The 23,530-nt window shown below is 50.1% G+C and overlaps 1 protein-coding gene and 1 long non-coding RNA gene across 2 annotated transcripts in view; one reads left to right on the plus strand and one right to left on the minus strand.

Annotated features, from left to right (window-relative positions):
* Positions 1-23,530, plus strand: part of LOC308679194 (vomeronasal type-2 receptor 26-like) — a gene marked incomplete at both ends in the record, with an annotated part of 478,617 nt that overhangs the window by 389,361 nt on the left and 65,726 nt on the right. The window lies entirely within an intron of this gene.
* On the minus strand, positions 4,338-8,194 carry LOC308679198. The gene is made up of 3 exons (XR_014028722.1): positions 8,130-8,194; positions 6,759-6,840; positions 4,338-4,428 (listed from the first exon to the last, which is right to left on the minus strand). It is a non-coding gene; the product is annotated as an uncharacterized lncRNA (long non-coding RNA).

A 23,530-nucleotide genomic window follows, 5' to 3' on the forward strand; every position in this document is an offset into this window, starting at 1 on the left:
GAAAGCCATATATATTTTTTTGCATCTTTATCATATCTCGATTGCATTTGCAATCGAGGCCACTATGATAATTCAATCCCCTGGCCTAAAAGCTCGTTTATTTATTTATTTATTTAGTTAGTTACATTTATATACCGCCCTTTCCCTGAGGACTCAGGGCGGTTTACAGGGAATTAAAAAATCCAACATACAAAAGTTAAAAAACCAAATTAAAAAATATTAAATTGACCCTGTACACTTAAAAACCCCAATTAAAAATTTCTCCTCAGCCTGGGCCCGAGAGCTCAAAGAGCCAGGTCTTCAGGCCCCGGCGGAATGATCGGAGGTCGGGGGCAGTTCTCAGCTCCACCGGCAGCTGGTTCCAGAGGGCAGGCGCTCCCACTGAGAAGGCCCTATCCCTGGGTGTCACCCGCCGGCAATCTCTCACCGGCGGAACCCTGAGCAGACCCTCCCTGTGGGAGCGCACTGGGCGAAGGGCGTTTGATGCCGGCAGCAGGTGTTCCCTCAAATAACCCGGACCCAGGCCATATAGGGCTTTATAGGTGATAACCAGCACCTTGAATTTCACCCGGAGGGCAACCGGAAGCCAATGCAGCTCGCGGAGTAGAGGTGTTACATGGGAGTATCGGGAAACCCCCATTACAACTCGCGCGGCCGCATTCTGCACCAGTTGAAGCCTCCGAGTGGTCTTCAAGGGCAGCCCCATGTAGAGAGCGTTACAGTAGTCCAAACGGGAGGTCACAAGCGCATGAGTAACTGTGCGTAGGGCGTCTCGGTCCAGATAGAGACGCAACTGGCGCACCAGGCGAACCTGTGCAAAAGCCCCCCTGGTCACGGCTCCTATATGGTCTTCAAAATTGAGCCGTGAGTCCAGGAGGATGCCCAGGTTGCGAGCCCTATCAACGGGGGGTAACACCTCACCCCCCATCGTTAGAGATGGAATAGTCTGGTTGACCCGAGATGCCGATATGCACAGCCACTCAGTCTAGGCGGGATTGAGACGAAGCCTGTTTCTCCCCATCCAGACCTGAACCGCCTCCAGGCACCGGGACATCACGGAGAGGGCATCACTGGGTTGGTTCGGGGTGGAAAGAAAAAGTTGGGTATCATCAGCGTACTGGTGATACCCCACCCCAAAACCATGAATGATCTCGCCCAGCGGTTCCATGTAGATGTTGAACAGGAGAGGCGAGAGAACCGACCCCTGAGGAACTCCACAAATGAGAGACCTCGGGGCGGATCTCTGCCCTCCCGCCAACACCGACTGCGAGCGGCCCTGGAGGTAGGAGGAGAACCACCGTAGAACGGTGCCTCCCACTCCCAACCCCCTGAGACGCCGCAGCAGGATACCATGGTCGATGGTATCGAACGCCGCTGAGAGATCTAATAGGACCAGGACAGAGGAACAACCCCTGTCCCTAGCCCTCCAGAGATCATTCACCAGCGCGACCAATGCCGTCTCCGTGCTGTGTCCGGGCCTGAAGCCCGATTGGTACGGGTCCAGATAATCAGTTTCCTCCAGGAACAGAGGGAGCTGATGCGCCACCACACTCTCAACAACCTTCGCCAGAAAGCGAAGGTTGGAGACTGGACGATAGTTGTTTAAGACAGCCGGGTCCAAAGCAGGCTTCTTGAGAAGGGGTCTCACCACCGCCTCCTTCAAGGCGGCAGGAAAGACACCCTCCTTCAAAGAAGCAGTTATTACTGCATGGAACCAGCCTCGTGTTCCCTCCCGAGCCGCATAAGCTAGCCAGGAGGGGCACGGATCCAACAAACATGTGGTGGTGCTCAGTCTCCCCATGATCCTGTCCACATCATCAGGGGAAACAGGATCGAACTCAGTCCAGATAACGTGCTCAAGACCGCCTGATTCCTCCACATCAGACTCTGCCCAGTCAGAGTCCAAGCCGGTCCGGATCCGAGCGATTTTGTCCGCCAGATGATGACTAAACTCCTCGGCTCGTCCCTGCAAGGGATCCTCTCTCACCTCCTGGTCAAGGAGGGAGCGAGTCACCCTAAACAGGGCGGCCGGGCGATTATCTGCGGACGCGATAAGGGCGGCAAAGTAGTTAGACTTCGCCGTCCTTATCGCCGCAAGATAAGACCTTATAAAGGTTCTTAACTGCAATCGGTCGGATTCGGACCGGCTGGATCTCCAACCGCTCTCTAGACCTCGTCTCCGACGCTTCATCTCCCGGAGCTCCACAGAGAACCATGGGGCCCAGCGGGATCTGCGACGGGTCAGAGGTCGCATGGGTACAACGCAGTCGAGTGCCCTGGTGGCAGCCGTTTCCCAGGCCTCCACCAGGGCATCGACTGGGCTGTGGGTAAGGGTGATAGGTATAGGCCCAAGCGCCCTCTGGAACCGATCCGGGTCCATTAGGCACCTGGGGCGGAACCACCTGGTCGGTTCCGCCGCCCAGCAGCGGGGGGTGGCATGACGGAAAACCAGCCTCAGGAGGTGATTTTAATTTCCCTTCAGTATCCAAAATATCCTTCTATGTCAATTTTTTTTTCCATATTGCGTTAGGTTTGTGTGAACAAAACCTCCCATTGTCGAAAGCCACACCTGGGGTTGTCAAGTAGATTTTAGTTTTTAAACTTTTCCCACCCCAAAAGCAGTGAATTTCTTACAGAGTGGTTTTGAAGGATAGGCAGGGGAGGAGATAAGATCAGATAATAAGATAAGAATCTTTATTGTTACTTTTTTTTTACCGCTCTCAAAAGTGAAACCTATGCATAACACCTAAAACTAACTATATACAACATATGTACAGACCCACCCACCCCTACATATATACATAAGAATAAAATACTTGAATATCTTGAATATATACAACGGGGAGGGGACGAGGGCAAGGGGAAGAGGGAGGAGGAGGAGGAGGGGAGGGGGCGATGCCGGAGGAGGCAGCTGTAGCGCTCTCAGAGGTTTGAATCCATTTTGGGTCTCTTGTTCTTCATCCTCAGGATCTTTTCCAAGTTCTATACGCAGCACTCAAGCCACTTTTCCAGAGGTGCCGGAGGATCTTCCGTGAACGAGAGGCCAGGGAGTGTCTGGATGCCTCCGAAGGATCTCCGTCCCGGCCTTCCAGAGATCCCTGGAGCCATCCGAGGACGTTTTGGCTGGCTTCAGCTGGTACTGGAGGAACGACGGCTTCCTGGGTTGGCGGGTCTCATCTCTGCCAGCGTTTTTCTTCCCCGCTGACTCTGATGCAGGCTGGTCTCCGGCCTTCATGGACTTACACAAGTCCAGCCTCATTTCTCTCTCTCTAGAAGAACCAGAAAGTTAGAGGTGAATCCCAACCAACAAGCAAGACACTCTTCGGTTAGCCGCAGCGGCCACAGCTTTGAGGTCAGGAAACTCTCCCTCTGAAAGTAGACAAATGCCCAAGCTTCTCACCTGCTCAGTTGTTGCCTGAACTCGGCGAGGAGGGCCGCTCTGCCATCTATCAAGTCCAGGTTCTTGTTCCTGACCTTCTCAATTTTGCACCTGAGCTGTTCGTGCTCCGTTAGCACTCTATAGATGATAATCTTGATGAAATTCTGAGATTGACTTTATGCACTTAAATAGTCTATTGTCTGTCAATGATTAATGCCAATTTACCACATACTTGAGCTGTTGAAAGTGTATACAACTCAACATAATTCTTCCTCCTCCTCCTCCCCACAAACCCCATTCCCTTCTAGCAGGGATGATGTGACCTCGTTGGGTAACAAAACGTCTGCAAGGGCCCTGCAGAAACCCCACTGCCACTCACTTCTCTGTCTGTTTCTTCGTGAAATGAAAAACCCAGAAGTCTTTCCAGATGTTCTTTCAATCTGAAGGTTGGGAGAAGAGTCAGTGAATCCTAGGGAGGTCCACCAGTGGGCCAGGAAAAGGAAATGGACAATGTGGGGTCAGCTACTCATCAAGGAGAGAAGCAACCTAGAACTAAGGAGGAATTTCCTGACAGTGAGAACAATAATCAGTGGAACGAGTTGCCTCCGGAAGTTCTAGGTGCTCCATCACTGGGCAGCCCTTGGCCCAGAATGGCATAGGGCTTCCTGCCTGAGCAGGGGGTTGGCCTAGATGACCTCCAAGGTCCCTCCCAATTCTGTTATTCTACTATTCATTTGTCTGACTAATCTCAAAGAAACGATGGAACAGAATCATTAAAGGAACGGTGTCAAAGGAGGGACAAAAGGAAACGCAAACGCCAAAAATGAAAATGATTCTTTAAATCCTTGGAACGAATCGAATGGTTGAATTATCCCGCGCCGAGTTGGCATTGTGCCTTGGACAATTGCGCCCCCCAAAGGGCAAAAGCTCCGCACGCTCACCTTCTCCTGAGACGAGAGATGGGAACTACTTTCTGGGATCGCAGACTTCTGGTGGAGGGAGGGAAATCCATCCACTTTCCTCCTGGGCATTCTGGGGTGTGCAGAAACCTGTTTAGGCAACAAGAATAAAGAAATTGTGGCCAAGCGAAGGAGCAGAGGACGGAACGGGGCTTTTCGGTCGCTGTCTCCAAGGAAAGCGTCGCTTTCCATTCTGCATCAGGAGACCTCTCACAATTTACTTGACTTTCCTAGCTGGGACAGACACCAGGCACCTAAGAGGGACCATCCCGGGCTGGATCAGCTGGAGCTGAGATAGCTTTGGAGAGGAGCGGCTGGAAAAGCTCTGCCACCAATTGTGAGGACAGTTGTCCAGACGAAGACCCTAGATTTGCTTCCTCTGCCTGGAAGGACGAGTGAACAACCCGTCTCCAGATGTTGCTGGCCCTCGATTTACAACCATTTATTTAGTGACCGTTCGGAGTTCTAAGCAACAATGTACAACTGAAAAAAAAATGACTTCTGGCCGTTTTTCGCACTTATGACCATTGTGCGGTCATGTAATCAAAATTCGGAGGCTTGGCAACTGACGTGTCCTTGTGACAGTTGCAGCGTCCCGGGTCACGTGATCCCCTTCTGCAACTTCCTGACAAGCAAAGTCAAGGGAGAAGCCAGAGTCCCTTCACAACCGTGTTCCTAAGTTAACATTTGCAGTGATTCAGGTAACGGCAGCGGCAGGAGAGGTCGCAAAATGGGAACAAAGCTCATTTACAAAATGTCTTGCTCAGCAACATAAAATATGGGCTTAGCTGAGGTTGTAGGTCAAGGACCAGCTGTCCAACTCCCAGACTCCCTCCCCCCTGGCTGGTTGGCTGGGCGTGCAGGACCTGAGGTTGCAGTTTAGCAAACGGAAGAGAATCTTTGTAGCTCAGGGTTGAACTGTGGAGCACCTGCTGCTCTCTGAGCTTTGCAAAGGTTTCATGGCCAAACAAGGTAACATCCCCAGTGCTAGAAGGGTGGGTGGGGGTTTATGGGGAGGAGGAGGAGGAGGAGGAGGAGGAGGAGGCCTTAGTGCTCTCAGAGCTTGGTTGTTTTCGTGCGGAGTTTTCCGACGAGGAAGAGCATCAGTGCTACAAGGGAGTGGGTGAAGGAGGGGAGGAAGGAGAGGACGGAGGAGGGAAGAGGAAGGAAAGAGGTGGGAGGAAGATGGTGGGGAATCAGGAGGACCACGGGGTCCTTGGTGCTCTCTGCGCATGGCTCTTTTCTTGCAGCGTGGCCTTACTGAGGCACTATAAAGTGGCATTTAACCCTTCACATGATCTTGATTCTAATACATTCTTCTACATTGGTCTCATAGATTGTATGAGATGGATGGATCATGCCGTCCCCTCTGTTCTATTGGCTTTTTGGAGCATCTCCAGGTCCTACGGAGGAGGAGAGAAAGGAAGGTCAAGAAGAAGCAAGGCCAAAGGCTGGACTGAAACCTACCTTAGCCATTTTGGGGATGTTATTATAAAATACGTTTGATCCCGAAGCGATGAAATCCTCTGTTAGCCACTTGACGGTATTCCCCTTTTTGTTTTTGGGCTTCATCTCCATCTCTTTAGCTTTGTAGGGAGGGGGGGAAGCACAAGGTCAGATTTTGTCATTCAGAACTGCTGCACGTCCTTCGCCTGACTGCTGGTTCAGTCGTTCCAACCGAAGGGAAAATGGGGAGCTCAGGGCTGAACTGGGGGGTTCCTGGGGCTCTCTGAGCTTGGTGGTTTTCTGGCAGACGTTTCACGGCCCAACTAGGTAACATCATCAGTGATGACCATCAATACGGAGAGGGCAAAACGCTTGTAAAGAAGCAGAGAAAAGCTTCTAGTACTGACGATGTTACCTAGCTGGGTCAGAAAACATCCACAGGAAAACAAAGCTCAGAAAGCACCAAGCACCCCCTTCGCTTCTTGGGCAGTTTCCTCCCTGGCACGAACCTCGGCCCGCTCGGAAAGGGCCTTGGAGGTCTTCTAGTTCAGCCCCCGGATTGACAGGAGATACCATTTGATACCATTTCAGATAAATGATTTTATTCTCTTTATTTTATTCTATCTTCTCTTCTCTTCCATTCCATTCCATATTTTCTATTCTATTCTATTCTATTCTATTCTATTCTATTCTATTCTATTCTATTCTATTCTATTCTATTCTATTCTATTCTATTCTATTCTATTCTATTCTATTCTATTCTATTCCATTCCATTCTATTCCATCCCATCCCATCCCATCCCATCCCATCCCATCCCATCCCATCCCATCCCATCCTATCCCATCCCATCCCATCCTCTTACTGGTCTTCTTCTCCTTCCTCTATCCTTCCCAGCACTGCAGACTTCCCAGAGAGGGAGGTCACCCCAACTACTACCTCCAGAGTACCTCTCTTCCTCCCTCCCGTCTCTTACCTGGAAGGGGTGCTGGAGAAGGAAGCCCAGACCTTCATGGAGAACCTCCAGAGGTTCTCCACTCTCGGGCGTGATACATGAGCTGAGGAACAAGAGCAGAGATGCCGAGCATCAGCAGAGCAAAGGAAAAGAACGTTCCTGGGAGCTTCTACTAAGAGAAATGCCCATGGAGGTTCTCCGCCATCCAGGTCATGGTTGTCCCAAAGTCCAGGCAACTGGACTTTCCTGTCTTCCTTTGAAGACTTTTCTCCTCTCCTCCAGGAAGCTTCTTCTGCTCTGAGCGGAGGGTGGGGAAGGGGAGGATTTATACTCCTTGCCTTCCTTCAGAGAGTCCTGGAGGACACCCGGAGGCTTCTCCGTGTCCTCAAGGTCACCGGAGGGGTGCAAAGGGCCACCAAGGCACGCAGGGCAGAGAACATCCTGTAGCCAAGAATGCATGCCCATTTTTCAGACTTATGACCGTTAAAGCATCCCCACGGTCGTGCGGTCCAAATCTGGGCGCTTGGCAGTTCATATTTGCGGTGGTCGCAGTGTCCCAGGCTCAGGTGATCGTCTTTCGCAACCTTCTGACGAGCAAAGTCAGAGGGGGAGCCAAATTCACTTAACAACTGTGGCAAGGAAGGTCGTAAAATGGGGCAAAACTCACTGAAGAACCATCTTAGCAACAGAAATTTGGGGCTAAGTTGTGGTTGTAAGTCGAGGACTCCCTGTAGAAGGAAACCACGAAAAGATCTGGTTCATCCTAAATATATGACCACGGCATTGGCTTAAGGACTGCTGCATTCACTTAGTGACTGCTGGAGGGTCCATTATGGTCATATGTGGAGGCTACTGTATGGCAAAAGTTAGTGAAAATGATAGTTGGAAGTGTACAAAACTGCCTACAATGCAAAGTGGAAATAGAATTTGGGGTAATAATAATAATAATAATAATAATAATAATAATAATAATAACAACAACAACAACAACAACAACAACAACAACAACAACAATAACAACAACAACAATAACAACAACAACTATTATTATTATTAATAATAGTTCCTTCCTTCCTTCCTTCCTTCCTTCCTTCCTTCCTTCCTTCCTTCTTCCCTCCCTCCCTCCCTCCCTCCCTCCCTCCCTCCATCCATCCAGAAGTCATTCCACTGATTGAGAGAATAAAAGGAGACCTGGGAGGTCTTCTGGTCCAACCCCCGGCTCAGGCAGGAGAGCCTCCACCACTTGAGACAAATGACTGTCCAGCCTCTTCCTCAAAGCCTCCAGTGACGGAGCCTCCGTAACTTCTGGTGTCGCACAATAAAGCCCTCCTGAACCCTGGGCCACTTTCCTTGGCCTCCAGAAGGTGGAGGTGCACCACAACGTCTGCTCACCTCCGAGAAGAAAGCCATCCCGATGGTCTTCACCTTAGTGTCCGAGTGCCGCATGTATGCGTTGGCCTCTCGGTACATCATCTTCATCTGGGCTGAAGATAATGTGAACAAGGTTCTGAAAGATCAAGTACGGAGAGATCAGACCAGATCTGCTGGTTAGTCAGAAGAATCACTATCTGAATTATGGATAAAGAGATGGAATGAGTTACTCCATTTAGAGACTTTTTATGGCAGCTCACCCCCCTTTTCAACCCTGGGTGTTTCACAACCCTTCAAGAATAAAGAGAGTTTCGAAACACAAATCCAAACCAAGTTAAAAATAAGCAGCTGGATATTGAAAATGCTTCTGGATACTGAATGGGCTACAGAAGTCTGGATCTTGCAACGTTTAGACAAATGGATGCAAATCACTGCAAAGGTTAGTGGCTGTCTGACCCCCCCCCCTTTGATTCCCTTCTCTCTCTTCCTCTCCCCCTCTCCCTCTTTCTTTCTCTCCCTTCCCTTCCCTCCCTTTCTCTCTCCCTCTTTCTCTCTCTGTCCACACATCTCTTCCTCTCTCCTTTATTCCCTCTTCCTCTCTCTCTCCCCCACCCTCTCCCTTTCACTCCCTCCCTCTCTTCTCTCTTTTTCCTCCTACCCCTTCTACTCCCTCTTTCTCTTCCTCTCTCTCCCCCTGTCTGCTTGCCTCCCTCCCACCATCTCTCTCTCCCCTCTTTCTTTCTCCCCCTCCCTCTCCCCCTCCCTCTTTCTCTCTTCCTCTTTCTCTTTCAAAAACCATTACAAAATATGCATCTTCATATCAAATTCTCTATTGCTTTTGTTATTTAGAATTGTTACAAATAGAACAGAAAAGGAAGAAAACGAGAAAAAACAAGAAAAGCAACCACCCCCAAACCATAATTAATTTCTGAGTTCCCATGGAGATATCTGCTACAGGGTGATCAATCAGAGAATTCTTGAAAACAAGAAAGTAATAAGGCACCGAGACATTGTTATATTCTTTGGATGAAATGCTCGACTGTTTCCTTCAAAGGGGCATTTGAGAGTTCTTTTCAAACTTTCCCTGGGACTCTGATCAGCCAAGACGTTTTGCCCGAACATTTTGGGCGTCTTCCACAGCATCGTCAAGAAAGCTGTTCAGAAAATGATAGGTGACAATGTATGAACTCGCTCCACCAAACAGAGGACCAACAACAGGTATAAAATCAAGAGCCGGTTCCACAATCGACACAGCTACCCAAAGAGACGACTTCATCAAGAGAGAAAATACCAGTTCTGCATTTATTGTATTGGCTAACGGGGTTTTCTCGATAGCCGACCTCAACTTTTCAAATTCTTTTCCCGTCTGAAGTGCCAGAAAACGGAGGGACCGGTCGTCTAAGCCAAACACCCGGCAGAAACGTCTCAGGGCATCCACCAAGATGCCAACGTCACAAGCCGCAGAGAGTCCTGGGACAGGCACCGCTCCACAAGCACAAGACGCCTCCTGCTCGCTTCCTCCCCGCAGGAAGTAGGTCTGGGTGAGGAGCCCAATGAGCAGGGGAGGGGACCTGTGGCCGACCGCTTCAGCTGCCTCCGGCAAGGGCAGGATGAGGCCCAGAGCGTTGGTGGCCTAGACACGGGAGGAAAGGAGAGTCACGGGGGGCTCACCAGGTTACCACACAGCCACTTACAGCCAAGCTCTTCTGACTTTGGATGCCTTACCCGACCAGGTGGGAGACGGCTTCGAAGAGACGGTCCGGGCTCAGCAGCCTTTTCCAGCACCCCTTCTTCCCCAGAGCCTGGTCTTCCTCCAGACGGCCGGTGCACAGGATGAGGGTCTGCAGGGCTTGCACGGCCGAGCTAAATCAGGCAGAGGAAGGAGAATCAGGGCCAGCTGTCTGTTCAGGATATGGTCAAGTTTCAGTTTGCCGTTTGTGCGGCAACCCCAAAAGATGACACGAAACCAACAACAACACAAATCAGCCCCTCCCAAATTTTTTCTTCCCCCTCCAGTAATAAAGTTGGTTATTAGGGCTCAAGGTGGTTTGGTTACTTCCACGTTTCCTTGGTCTGCATCACAAAGAAGCATTCTTAACTCCAGGAGAAATAAAGAACGACAACGGAAGCCACAAACACTGGCCCCCAAAGAGGTAGCGGCAGCCACAAAACAAAGGTGTTGGAAAGGCTGCAGGCTCTTCCGAAGAGTGTGTCGCTACACAACAGGGACTGCCTCGCTGGTGAGAGGCAGGCAATGAGAAAATCAGTTTGCAAAACAGCCTGTAGGTTAGAGATCCTGGTTTGCACAGGCTAAGAGGAACCTGGGGTAAAAGTAGGCTCTGAGTGTGCTCGGGGCACACCGGCCCCAATAACGCCCAACTGACCAGCATTGAGTCTTACGCTTAGCCAGGATTGCAGCAGACGGTATGATGGTGAGGTGGGCTGACATCTCCTCTGATCAAAAAGCTTCGCAGTGAAACCATGATTGGACCAAGCCACGATGGTTGGCAGGGTCGGTGCTTATGGGCCAGTCTGGGGATGGTTGGGCCGGGGTCAGACTAGGTGACCTCCGTGGACCCCTCCAGCCCCAGCATCCTCTGAGACTCCCCCGAAAGGCTGCCGGCCTGCCTCCTCCCTCCACCCCCCCAACCTCCCCCCTTTGGGAACCTTCCTGACTCTCGGCTGGAGGGAGGAAAAAATCTCCCTGCGGCTTTTCCCCCCCTAAAATGGAGGGAGGAAGATTCCCCTCAGGAAAGAGGCCGCAAAATGGAGGACGCTGAGGGGCCTTTGCCGGCTTTAGCTGCCCTCCTCGCTGCCTGGCGGGCCAGCTGGGACTGAAAGGCCGGACTGCAGACCCTCCTTGCAGGCAGTGAGAAGAACAGCTAAAGCATGCAAAGTGGAGCCTAGGGAATTCTGGGAGTTGAAGTCCAGCTGCCCAGGGTGGGCAACTAAGATGACCTCCGAGGTCTCTTCCGACTCCCTTTTCCCGCTGCTCTAACCACTGAGTTCTCGTCTCGCAATAACAATCTGGGACTCGTTTTCTAACCTTGTGAGGTGGGCTAGGGCTGAGAGAGAGAGACCTGGCTTTCCTTATGAAGATGGAAATTGTAAGCAATGGGGGGGTGTCCATCTTAATTCGAATGGTCACCCCCTTCTCCATCATCAGAAACAGCAAAGCCAGGCCAGAGATGGCCAGAGTGACCGATGGGGGATTCTGGCTCCTTTGGAGGGTTTCGAGAGAAGATCTGCCTCAAACTGGAGTCAGAATCAAATGGGAGTCAAAGTAGTTTGAAAAGAGATCAGTATTGATGGATTGTGTGGGTAGTTCTGAAACCTGGCCATTTTAAAGGCCTGGGTGGACTTCATCTCCCAGAATTCCCTAGTAAGCCGGCTGGATTCTAGGGGTTGAAGGCCACAGATGCCTTGAAGGGGCCGAATTTGTCAACGCTGCTAACATCCAATATTCTTGCTTTGACATTGTGATTTTTACACAAAGTTGTTACAATTTAATGAATGTGTGAGGCTATTGTCACTTATTAATTTTAACCCTAATTTGTTCCCTCTCTGGATATTAAGGCTACAACGAAAAGGAAATAGTCAATAGAAGCCTGCAGCTGGAATGGACCCTGTCTCTGTATGTATCTATGTAATTATGTATCTATTTATGTATCTCTAGCAAGGGGGACCCTCCAAATCCCATCCCCATTATTTTGGGAAGGAAGAGGCCCCTTGGGTCATCTATCTATCTATCTATCTATCTATCTATCTATCTATCATCTATCATTTCTCTCTCCCTGGCTACCTATATCTTACAATCTTAGGCAACACAGGATCAACAGTAGAGGCCTTCACCTTTCTGGCTTCTATAATCTTGTCGCGGAACAAATAATAGTCCGACCAGAGGTGGATGGACCGTGGTTCATTTGCATGGTCAATATCAAAGAAAAGAAATCCAAAACATGTTTCTAATAGTAAACATTGTTTAATGAGAAAACAAAAGACCTAGACTGACTACATTCTCTCATCAGGCAGAAGGAGAAAGTAAAACAGAAACGGTGAGAACTTTTTTAGGCCTGCGCACAAAACAGTTTAAAACCAAAACATTGGCTGGACACAGCTGGAGTCACTATGGTTACAAGATAAGATAATACACAGTGCAGAGCAGAAAGAGATGTACAATTAGAAATGAGCGAAGCTGGCAAAACTAAAAAAACACGCAGTGACAAATCTCCCAGGTCTTGAAATGGACACCTCACCTTAGAAGCATTGATAAAAAGGCACAACAGAATGTTCTTCCTGTGCCAACTCAGGAAGCTCAGCGTTCTGAGGTCATACACAATGCTGTGATGTCACCCCTCAGGGCAGATATATAAAGGCAAAGTTGAAGAGAGGAGATTTGAGGCGTGTTGCGGCGAGGGAAGGAGAGGAGTTGAGTTGCGTTCAGTTGAGTCAGAGAGTTGCGTGGGCGAGAGCGGAGGAGAGCGGAGGAGAGCGGAGGAGAGCGGAGGAGAGCGGAGGAGAGCGAAGGAGAGCGGAGGAGAGCGGAGGAGAGAGGAGGAGAGAGGAGGAGAGCTGAGGAGAGAGGAGGAGAGCGGAGGAGAGCGGAGGAGAGGAGAGTGGGGTAGATCGGAGGAGGGTGGAGGAGAAGAGAGTTGTATAGTGTGGACGAGATCGGAGGAGAGCAGAAGAGAGGAGAAAGGTGAAGGTCTCTACTGTTAATTCTATGTTGTCTAACATTGTAAGATATAGGTAGGCAGGCAGAGAAAAATGATAGATAGATAGATAGATAGATAGATAGATAGATAGATAGATAGATAGATAGATAGATAGATAGATAGATAGATAGATAGATAGATAGATAGAGATAGATGAGAGAGAGAGATGTTTGTCTTTGTCTCTTGGTGTGTGTTTTCAATAATAATGATGATGATGATGATGATGATGATGATGATGATGATGATGATGATGATGATGATAATAATAATAATAATAATAACAATAATAATAATAATAATAATTTGTTGGAAGGGACCTTGGAGGTCATCTAGTCCAACCCCCTGGTCAGGCAGGAAACCCTATACCATTTCAGACAAATGGCTGTCCAGTCTCTTCTTAAAAACTTCCAGTGTTGGAGCATTCACCACCTCTGGAGGCAGGTGGTTCCACTGGTTAATTGTTCTGACTGTCAGGAAGTTGCTTCTCTCCTTTGTGTGTGTGTGACAGAAAGAGAGATCATAATCAGAATCAGAATAGAGCTAGAAGGGACCTTGGAGGTCTTCTAGTCCAGCCCCCTGCTCAAGCAGCAGGAGATCCTCGACCATTTCAGACAAGTAGCTGTCCAGTCTCTTCTTTAAAACCTCCAGGGATGAAGCAGCCACAAAAAGAGGAGAGAGATGGGAGCACCAAGGATCCCTCATTTCAACCCAGAGTTACAAATTCTTCCCTTTTATTGAGTAGGATCTGCTTCCATTTCTAACTGTCACTCTTTACGGCAGGATGAGCCGCAGGCTGAAGAAACTACCTGAGTCTCAGCTCAGTCGTGGCCAGCAGCAGGAGGATCCCCAGGAAGGCCACTTTTCTGGCTCCCACCCATCCACATGCCCTGACCCAGCCAGGCAGAGAGCCACCCAGCTCCTGCCTCTGCTGGTGAAGCCTTCCCCGGCTCCAATAAAGGGCAGGAAGAGGCCTCAGCTGCCACCGCTGGTGCTTCCCGATCTGGGCCAGACAACAACTCCCGGGACAGCTGAGGCAGAAGGCGAGGAGCCCACCACCTTGCCAAGGGTCGTGGAGAGGGAAAGTCCACCGAGGAGCAGCCTAACCCTGGGGAGAAGATCTTCCAAGGCTCTCCCACCTTTATATCCAGGTATATCCAGGGCTGGGTTATCTATGGCAGGGCTTTCCAACCAGTGCTTCGGGTACCACCACCTCTGGCACATTGGCACTTGGCAGGTGCTACGTGCCCATCCTAGGAATGTGGTAGCGGAGGAGGGGAATGAGCTGAACCGGTGGCAGCACCGCACAAGCCTGAGCGAGAGACGGCTGGAGCTGCAGGGCTGTCAGGGCTCAGCGGAAACGCCAGGATCACTGCTAGGCTCCAGCTGGAGCTCGGCACTGATCCTGGTGCTTCTGAGCCCGGAAGAAGCGCCGATCAGCTGGAACGTTGCAGCATCTCCAGGGCCTTGTGATTTACATTCAGATGCTTGGCAACTGATTCATATTTATGACGGTCACAGCGTCCCAGGGTCATGTGGAGTGACCAAAACCTGCTGAAACCACCCAGCAGAGGGGGGGGGAATAAAAACCAAACACACCCCACCCCACCCCTGCTGTCAATCCTCAACCGAAATGCTCACAACAATGAAAACCTCGGACAGGAGGAGGAGCGCCACCGGGTGGGTGGGCAGCTGTCTTGCTCGGCTGTGGCTTGGGGGCCACTTTTTTCAGTGCCACTGTAACGCCGAACAGTCACTAAGTGAAATGTTGTAAGTCAAGGATGACCTGTACTTCATCACTTTTTACCTTTTTTGGGGGGGGTCATGAAGTTTTTGACACCTTGCTAGGCGACTGGTGGCTCTCGGATGTTGCCATATCCTAAAAGTGGCGCAATGGGTGAAAGAGTTGAAAAGCCCTGATCTATGGGACCAGCTTTTTCCTATCACATTAGCCCATCCCACTCAATCAATCAATCAATCAATCAATAAGAATAGAGCCAGAAGAGATCATTTGGGATCCAGAACATTGATTTAATAGGTCCCAGGACTTGATCCAGCCCCAGGGCTCTTTCAGGTTGTTTATATACCCCTTGGATACAGTTTTTTCTCTGTTTATTAGAGAACAAAGAACAATCGAGTGGGAAGGGACCTCAGAGGTCTTCTAGTCCAACCCCCTGCTCAAGCAGGAGAGTCTATACCGTTTCGGACAGGTGGCTGTCTGGAATCTTCTTAAAACCCTCCAGTGAGGGACACAACTTGTGAAGGCAAGCTGCTCCACTGATCAATTCTTCTCTATTAGATACGTGGTTACACCTGCCAGGGATCTTAGTCAATGGGAGTCAGTGAACCACCGGAAAGCATTCTCGCTCGCCCGGTGCCCTGGCTTTCCATCGGCCGTCCTGGACGGCAAGTACCAGAAAACACCGCTGTCTGAAAGACTCTGCTCCTGCGGCTCAGGAGAGGTGGAGACCATTGGACCCCTACTCCTTCCAGGCTCCTTCCACAAGCCAGTCGGGAAAACCGTCTCCTGCCCACAATTGATAGCTATCTTGGTCGTTCGGGAAGTCTTTATCTCCAGGGGCTGCTTAAGGACGCGCAGGCAGAGATCCCGGCGCAGGTGGCCAGATCCTGCGCAGCAGCACTGGAACATAAATAATCCTTTTAGATCTTTTAAGAATCTTTTATAGTTGATTTTGTGACATGTTTTATCCAGTTTTAGACTACCCGCATTGTATTTTTATTGTCAGGGCAGGAGGATTCAGTTTTCTGAAGATGGCTTGTTTTTGATATACTGCCTGTAAAACTAGGCAGAGCTTGGTCACCCATTGATTGCATCATGGATTGTGATGGATTGCAATAATAATAATAATAATAATAATAATAATAATAATAATAATAATAATAATAATAATAATAATAATAATAATAATAATAATAATAATAATAATAATAAAAATTGATAAAGTGTTCTCACTGTTAGGAAGTTTCTCCTTAATTCCAGGTTAGTTTCCGTGCATGGCATCTTTCCTCTCCTGCCCTCGCGTGGTCTGGAAAACAAGCTGGCCCCCTCTTCTTTGGGGCAGCCCCTCAAATGCTGGATCCTGCCACCCCAAGTCCTTCTTTTCCTGGGACTGGCCATCCTTTGGGTAACAGGATCCAGGAGTCGAGGGGCTGCCAGAAAGAAGAGGGCGCTCAGCCCAGTCCCTGCAGCCCTTCTTCATCGGGCAGAGAACGTATGCTACAGACCCCCCCAGGCAGAGAATTTCGGCCGGTGGGGTCTAGGGAGCGGGTCTTCTCTACCCCTGCTACCGTGGTAAGGAGCATCTTGCCCTCTTAGCCTTTGACACAGCGGTCGAATCCTGGCTGTGCGGCTTTGTGTGGCAGGCACAAAGGTCCACACAATCCTGGGGCTGGCTGGCACCACGGGAGCCCTCCCTCTGCCTTTTTCACCAAGGTTGAACGATCCGCAATACTGATATGCCAATATCGGACTGACCCCGACCTTCGCTCATTTCGCCGGGACCTGAAAACGTGGCTCTTCGATCTGTTTGGTCCAGACTGTGGGCTTGTTAATGTAACTGGGTTTTAGATTTACTCTTGGGGCTCGAATTTAATTTAATTGTTTTAATTGTTTTTAATTTTTCGTATTCATGGTTTTAACTGCCCTGTAAACCGCCCTGAGTCCTACGGGAATAGGGCGGTATACAAATCCAATAAAATAAATAAATAAAATAAATAAATATAGTATAGCCCCAGGATAGGGTCTCCTGCCCGAGCAGGGGGTTGGACTAGAAGACCTTTAGGATCCCTGTCCTATTCAGAGACCTTGGAATTTTTATTGCTTTGAAATGTCAGATCGTTGTAATCTTATCATTTTTTAAAAAAAAAAGTCATCATAACTTAATCTTAATATTTTATGACTAATTTCGTACGCTGTTTTATATGTTGATTACACTGCACAGTGTCCAGAGCTCCTCCTCGAGATGGGTGTCTAGGAACATGAAATATAAACATATTCAGTAAATAGATTTCAGGTAAAAGGCACTTAGATGTTGTGGTTAAGACACCAGTCCAGAAACAGGAAGGTGGTGAGTTCTAGTCCTGTCATCTTAAGCATGAAAACTGGCTGGGTGACTTTGGGCCAGTCAAGCCAAAAGAAGGACCGGGGCTGACACGATAGCAGTGTTCCAATATTTGGGGGGTTGCCACAGAGAGGGGGTGGTCAACCTGTTTTCCAAAGCGCCCGAAGGCCAGAGAGGAACAGTGGATGGAAACTGATTAAGGACAGAGTCAACCTAGAACTGAGGAGGAATTTCCTAACAGGGAGAACAATTTATCAGGGAACGACTCTCCTTCTGAAGTTGGGGCTGCTCCATCACTGGAGGCTTTCGAGGAGAAGAGACTGGACAGCCATTTGTCAGAAATGGCACAGGGTCTGAGCAGGGGGTTGGACTAGATGACCTACAAGGTCCCTTCCAACGCCCTTATTCCGTAAAGATTCAGTCGTGAAGATTTATTGCAAGCTGACGTTCTCTACCAGAATCTGACCAGCTGGCCATTAAGGGAAGGGTCTAGGACAACTCGCCACGGCCAACTTTGGGTGCCCAACTAGCCGAGGGATGACTCGCTGCGGGTTACATTAATATCACAGAAAGGGAGGAAGAGAATCGCGAAAGAAAGGATGCCAAAGGAATGAAATGGGATGATAGAAATAAAAAAATGATTTCTTAAATTCATTTTAAGTAATGAAATTGAATTGTTAAATTTTCCTGTGGTGAGTTGTCCCATTCCGCAAAGGAGATAAGAGACCCATTCAAGTTGGGCTGGATTCAGATCTCTTGTGAGGCGAAGGGACTTGTGACTAAGGACGCGTTGGACCCCTCCCTCCCTCCCTCCCTCCCTCCCTCCCTCGGGCTCAGCCTGGTCGTCCCCTCCCCACCCTTTCTTTCTCTTCCTGTCGAGGAGGTTTGTCCCGTCGAATTGCCCGTCAATCCCAGTCTGTCTCTTCTTCTCAGAACTCTCCGACGAAAGCTTTCGGCCTTTCTGGGACAGCAGGAAGCCGCTGTACGGGAGGCCCGTCAAGGAAACGTTAGACAAGATGGACGAGAAGGAAGTATTAGATACCATCCTGGAACACCTTCGTCCTTCCTCGCAGGTAAGCAGATTGGATTGGGTCGGGGGGATTCCAGAGGTCCGTCACGGAAAGGTTGCAGAAGCGAGGCCTGTCTCCGTGGAGACAATTTATCCCCAAAGTGGACAAATGTGGCCATCGAGCATTTGCTGAACTAGGGGGCCTTTGGTGCTCTCTGGGCGTGGTTGTTTCCTTGCAGACGTTTCATGACCCCACTAGGTAAAGGTATCAGCGCTAGGGAGTGTGAGGCCTGCTCTCTGCTTCTTCAGGGGAAGCTGCTGGGCATAAACAGAGAGCAAACGCCACTCCCTTCTACTACTGCTGCGGTTGCCTAGTTGGCTCAGGAGAAATCTGCAAGAAAAGAGCCATGCGCAGAGAGCACCAAGGACCCCGTGGTCCTCCTGATTCCCCACCATCTTCCTCCCACCTCTTTCCTTCCTCTTCCCTCCTCCGTCCTCTCCTTCCTCCCCTCCTTCTCTCCCACTCCATTGTAGCACTGATGCTCTTCCTCGTGGGAAAACTCTGCACGAAAACAACCACGCTCTGAGAGCACTAAGGCCTCCTCCTCCTCCTCCTCCTCCCCATAACCACCCACCCACCCTTCTAGCACTGGGGATGTTACCTTGTTTGGCCATGAAACATTTGCAAAGCTCAGAGAGTAGCAGGTGCTCCACAGTTCAACCCTGAGCTACAAACTGCAACCTCAGGTCCTGCACGCCCAGCCAACCAGCCAGGGGGGAGGGAGTCTGGGAGTTGGACAGCTGGTCCTTGACCTACAACCTCAGCTAAGCCCATATTTTATGTTGCTGAGCAAGACATTTTGTAAATGAGCTTTGTTCCCATTTTGCGACCTCTCCTGCCGCTGCCGTTACCTGAATCACTGCAAATGTTAACTTAGGAACACGGTTGTGAAGGGACTCTGGCTTCTCCCTTGACTTTGCTTGTCAGGAAGTTGCAGAAGGGGATCACGTGACCCGGGACGCTGCAACTGTCACAAGGACACGTCAGTTGCCAAGCCTCCGAATTTTGATTACATGACCGCACAATGGTCATAAGTGCGAAAAACGGCCAGAAGTCATTTTTTTTTCAGTTGTACATTGTTGCTTAGAACTCCGAACGGTCACTAAATAAATGGTTGTAAATCGAGGGCCAGCAACATCTGGAGACGGGTTGTTCACTCGTCCTTCCAGGCAGAGGAAGCAAATCTAGGGTCTTCGTCTGGACAACTGTCCTCACAATTGGTGGCAGAGCTTTTCCAGCCGCTCCTCTCCAAAGCTATCTCAGCTCCAGCTGATCCAGCCCGGGATGGTCCCTCTTAGGTGCCTGGTGTCTGTCCCAGCTAGGAAAGTCAAGTAAATTGTGAGAGGTCTCCTGATGCAGAATGGAAAGCGACGCTTTCCTTGGAGACAGCGACCGAAAAGCCCCGTTCCGTCCTCTGCTCCTTCGCTTGGCCACAATTTCTTTATTCTTGTTGCCTAAACAGGTTTCTGCACACCCCAGAATGTCCAGGAGGAAAGTGGATGGATTTCCCTCCCTCCACCAGAAGTCTGCGATCCCAGAAAGTAGTTCCCATCTCTCGTCTCAGGAGAAGGTGAGCGTGCGGAGCTTTTGCCCTTTGGGGGGCGCAATTGTCCAAGGCACAATGCCAACTCGGCACGGGATAATTCAACCATTCGATTCGTTCCAAGGATTTAAAGAATCATTTTCATTTTTGGCGTTCGCGTTCCGTTTTGTCCCTCCTTTGACACCGTTCCTTTAATGATTCTGTTCCATCGTTTCTTTGAGATTAGTCAGACAAATGAATAGTAGAATAACAGAATTGGGAGGGACCTTGGAGGTCATCTAGGCCAACCCCCCGCTCAGGCAGGAAGCCCTATGCCATTCTGGGCCAAGGGCTGCCCAGTGATGGAGCACCTAGAACCTCCGGAGGCAACTCGTTCCACTGATTATTGTTCTCACTGTCAGGAAATTCCTCCTTAGTTCTAGGTTGCTTCTCTCCTTGATGAGTAGCTGACCCCACATTGTCCATTTCCTTTTCCTGGCCCACTGGTGGACCTCCCTAGGATTCACTGACTCTTCTCCCAACCTTCAGATTTCACTGTACAGATATTATGGGGTGAAACTTCGGGATTGCAGACAGAAAGACCTGGTCAAGGAACATCTGGCAAGACTTCTGGGTTTTTCATTTCACCAAGAAACTGACAGAGAAGTGAGTGGCAGTGGGGTTTCTGCAGGGCCCTTGCAGACGTTTTGTTACCCAACGAGGTCACATCATCCCTGCTAGAAGGGAATGGGGTTTGTGGGGAGGAGGAGGAGGAGGAGGAGGAGGAGGAGGAGGGGGAGGAGGAAGAGGAGGAAGAGGAGGAGGAGGAGGAGGAGGGGAGGAAGAGGAGGAAGAGTGGGGAGAAGGAGGAAGAGGGTTAGGGTTAGGCATGGTTCCGGATTATTTCCGGGAGCACCTTCTGCCGGCGTCAACCTCCCATCGTCCTGGGCGCTCCCACAGAGAGGGCCTCCTCAAGGAATTGCGACTGGCGGCCCTCTGGAACCAGCTCCCTGTTGAGCTCCGGATGGCTTCCGACCTTCGCTCCTTTCGCCACGACCTGAAAACTTGGTTATTTGAGCTTGCCGGCCTGGACTGAGGGTTTGGGATTTTAAAATGTTTAGAATGTGATTTACTTGTTGGGTCTAATTTAATTTATTTTTAACCTTGTATATTGTGTTTTAACTGCCCTGTACACCGCCCCATGTCCTTCGGGAGAAGGGCGGGATATAAATCCAATAAAATAAATAAATAAAGAAATACATGTGTGGACTTCAACTCCCAGAATTCCTCAGCCAGCATTGCTAGCTGCAGAGTTCTGGGAGTTGAAGGCCCCAAGTCTTAAAGCGTGGAGCCCCCTGTTTTTGCCCACCCCCCGTGGGCCACTCTTGTTTGGAGCCCAGGACTCCAGAAGTCTCTGAAGAGACAGAAGAGGCGGCTCTTGCTTCGCCTTCCTCACAGAAGTGGCCTGCAAGAAAGAAACCCCATTACGGGTCAGATGTTGAAACGTCCTCATTCACAAGCCTCGCTTTGCTTAGGGAATCTCTGAAACCATCGGAGTGGCTGCCTTTTGCCACCTTCCGGAGATCCTGCTGGCCCTGAGAGAGGCCGGCCACTTCGTGCGTGCAAAGAAACCTGCTCTGCAAGAAGCCACCTTTCAGGTAAGGCCAGAGACGGGGATGCAAGCTCTGAAACTCAGTGCAGAAGAACGCTGGGGGATTCTGGGAAGGAAAGTCCCACGTGTTTAGAAGGACTGATGCTCCGGGTCGTCTGGTCTCCTCAGAGCGGTCATAGATCTCCAGACCGGAGACCAGCGCTGAGCTCTGTAGGTGGTGGTGGACATCCTCCATCTCCATCTCCCGGAGAGAGGAGATTATGAGTTGCCCCAACAAACATCTCAAGTAGACCCAAAGCTGCTTTTTCAGAAGGCAACTGGACTTTGTTTTTCCTTCCTTTCACTGCTCATCCAAGAAGCTGCTTCTGTTCTGACTGAGGAGGGGATCGGACCGAGGGAGGATGGCGAATTAGTTGCTTATCGCCGCATCCCTTCTGGTGGTTGATGACCACTTCCTGGACCTCAATAGGGAGGTGGGAAAGGGAACCCAACTCGAGGCCAGACTTGTGGACTTCCCAGAGACATCCAGTTGGCCATTTGGGATCCAGAGCGCTGATCTAATAGGTGCCAGGATCCAGCCTCAGAGCTTATAGACCCCCCGGGTACAGTTCTTTCTCTGTTTGTTATATAGAACATAGACCACAGAACCGGCCAGTTGGAAGGGACCTCAGAGGTCTGCTGGGTCAAGCAGGAGAGTGTGTACCATTTCAGACAAATGGTTGTCCAGTCTCTGTTTGAAAGCCTCCAGGGATGGAGCACCCACCACTTCTGGAGGCGAGCTGTTCCACCGGTTAATTGTCCTCACTGTTAGGAAGTTTCTCCTCCATTCCAAGTTGCTTCTCTCCTTGGTCAGTTTCCATCCGTTGTTTCTTCTCCTGGAGCTTTGGAGAAGTGGTTGACTTGCCCCCCCCACCCGGTCTTTGTAATCCCAGGACCAACACTCTTGTTCTGAGAGGCAAATTCGCACAGCCGTGATGCTGTGCTATGGCCAAGCAGCCATGGGAGCCCAGCTGGAGGACATGATGCCTTTAGCGGAACACGTCGTCTCTGAGATTCTCTTCCAGTATTCGACCAGGAACAAGGTAGGCTGGCTTCCGCCCTGGACTTCTCTCAACGGTGAGCTGCCCTTTTCTCGGACAGCTGGGGGTCACGTCACAGGTCTTCCCTCCGAATTAAAATGGAAAAAGAAACCCCCGGTGGTTATTTCCCAGGATCGCCTCTCACGATTTCCCCTCTTGGCTGCCAGGACAATGATGATCTGGAGTCCTTAGCTTGGTGGCCTTCTTGCAGACATTTTACGACCCAGCTGGGTAACGTTATCAGTGCATTGTGGGAAAGGAGGTAACTTGGAACAGTCACTAAGCAAACTGTTGTAAGTCGAGGACTACCTGTACTTCATCACTTTTTTCCTTTTGGGGGGGGCATCAAGTTTTTGACACCTTGCCAGGCGACTGGAGGTCTTCGGATGTTGCCCTATGCTAAAAGTGGTGCAATGGGTGAAAAGGTGGGAAAGGCCTGCCTGTTCCAATTGCAGAGGACTTGTGGAAATGCTAGTTGTTCATCCATCTATGACTCAAGGCAGCGGACAGGCGTAATATTCTTTCCTCCTTTCCACACAACAACCTTGTGAGACAGATGGACCGGCCCCAGGTCCCTCAGTTGGCTTTCATCCTAAGATGGGATCGAACTCACAGCCTCCTGCTGATTGGCCCAAAATTACCCATCCAGCTTTCACGCCTAAGGCGGGACTAGAACTCGCCATTTTGGGGTCACGGCCCCAAGTCTCTCAGCTGGCTTTCATCCTAAGATGAGACTCGAACTCACAGCCTCCCGGTAACTGGCCAAAATCCCTCGGCCATCTTCCGTGCCTAAGGCGGAAGCAGAACTCAGAATGTCCAGGAGATATTTGGAGTGGCAGCCCTCAGAGTTCAAGAGAAGACAGCTGGCTCCATCGAGGTTTCAATCAAGTCAGTCGATCCTCTTCCTTCCGGCTTCTTGTAACCCCCCCATTCCCCCCCGTCTTTCCCAGGATGAAGCCTTGACGATAGCCTTCATGAGGTCCGTGATCCTGATCACCAAAGCTCTTCTCCAGAGCAAGAGGCAGGACGTCACTTTGCCCTGGAAATCTGAACTGGCCGTAAAGATCAATGTGAGTGGGGGGAGGGGGCAGGTGGTCCAGGGAGAATTTATTTCTGAAAGTGAACTTGGATTGAATTCTATTGAAGACAGGTTCTCCTCGCCCGCAATTCAGCCCCGAGTGGTTGTTGCTAAGTGGGACAGTTGTTAAGTGAATTCTGCCCCCGTTTACAACCTGTCTTGCCACCGTTGTGAAGCCAATCACGGCTGTTAAATTAGTCAGACAGTTGTTAAGTGGCTTCCCCATTGACCTGGCCTGTTAGACAGCTGCAAAAAGGGGACGAGGTG

The sequence above is a fragment of the Vipera berus genome (assembly GCF_964194415.1).
Source record: "Vipera berus genome assembly, contig: HAP1_SCAFFOLD_27, whole genome shotgun sequence".
Classification (NCBI taxonomy): Eukaryota; Metazoa; Chordata; class Lepidosauria; order Squamata; family Viperidae; genus Vipera; species Vipera berus.